Genomic DNA, 1,270 nt, shown 5'->3' on the forward strand with positions numbered 1-1,270 from the left:
GACCATGTTACCTTCTCCTTGACGAGCTCGCCGAGCGGCAAGACAATTTCGGCAAACCCGTACACAAAGCGGCGATAGTAGCCACATAAACCGAGCCACGACTGGAGCGCCTTCCGCGTCGTCGGCGTTGGCACGGACCATCTTGGGGTCGACGGCAATGCCATCGCGCGTCACCACATGACCGAGGTAGTCGATCTCGGGCATCGCAAACTCGCACTTGGTCATGCGGCAGTACAGCTTCTGCGCACGCAAGACCTCAAACACTGCGCGCAGATGCGTAACGTGCTCATCCAGCGTCTTGGAGACGATCGCAATGTCGTCCATGTACACGACCGCAAAGTTGAGCTTGGCAAAGAGCTCCTTCATGAGACGCGACCAGATACCGGGCATGCCTGCCATCCCCATCGGCGCCACAAGCCACTCGTAGGTGTCCGAGTGCGTCTTGAACGCCGTGTACTTGCGCGACTCGGGATCGACGAGCATCTGGTGGTAGCCAGTTGCAAGGTCGAGCTTCGAGAACCACTTGGAGTCCTTCATGCGATCAAAGAGCGCGTCAATGTTGGGCAGCGGGATGCGAGGGATCTCTTGCTGCGAGTTCGTGTAGCGGTAGTCAAGCACCCATCGGATCTTGGACTTCTCGGTGAGCGACTTGACAAACTGCGCTCGCGACTGCAGCTCGCCATCATCGCTGCGCTTCGGCACACCAAAGATGTTCGCGACCCAAGGGCTGTTAGAAACTTGGATCCAGCCCTTGTTGAGGAACACAACCACAAAGTCGTCGAGCAGCTTCTCTTCCATGGGCGAGAGGCGGAACCCGTAGAGTTGGGACTTGGGCTTGGCTCCTGGCTTCATGGTCACCGAAAAATTGACCGAGCGTGACGGCGGCAGGCCGTCCGGCAACTCGTTCGGGAAGACGTCGGAAAACTCCTCGAGCAAGTCGGTGATCGCTTGCGGTAGCGTTTGGGGCGGCGAATCGACGAGCTCGGCGGCCAACACCTCGATGAGACACCCTTCTTCGGCGTGCGCGTCGACTGGCGAGGCGGACCGAGTAGGTGTTCTTGGTTGGGCGCGGCGACTCGCGTCCAGGACGTACGCGACGCACCGGCGGCTCGGGGTTGAGAGCCGTAATCGTGCGAGTGCGCCAGTCGATCATCGGGCTGTACTTGAAGAACCACGGTTGACCCAAAATGCAGTCGTAGTCCTTGTCGGCAAAGTCCCACGCAATCATCTCGAGCTGCGGGAACGAGTGGTTGCAAATCTCGACGTCGAC

This window comes from Saprolegnia diclina (genome assembly GCF_000281045.1).
Source record: "Saprolegnia diclina VS20 unplaced genomic scaffold supercont1.90, whole genome shotgun sequence".
Classification (NCBI taxonomy): domain Eukaryota; phylum Oomycota; class Saprolegniomycetes; order Saprolegniales; family Saprolegniaceae; genus Saprolegnia; species Saprolegnia diclina.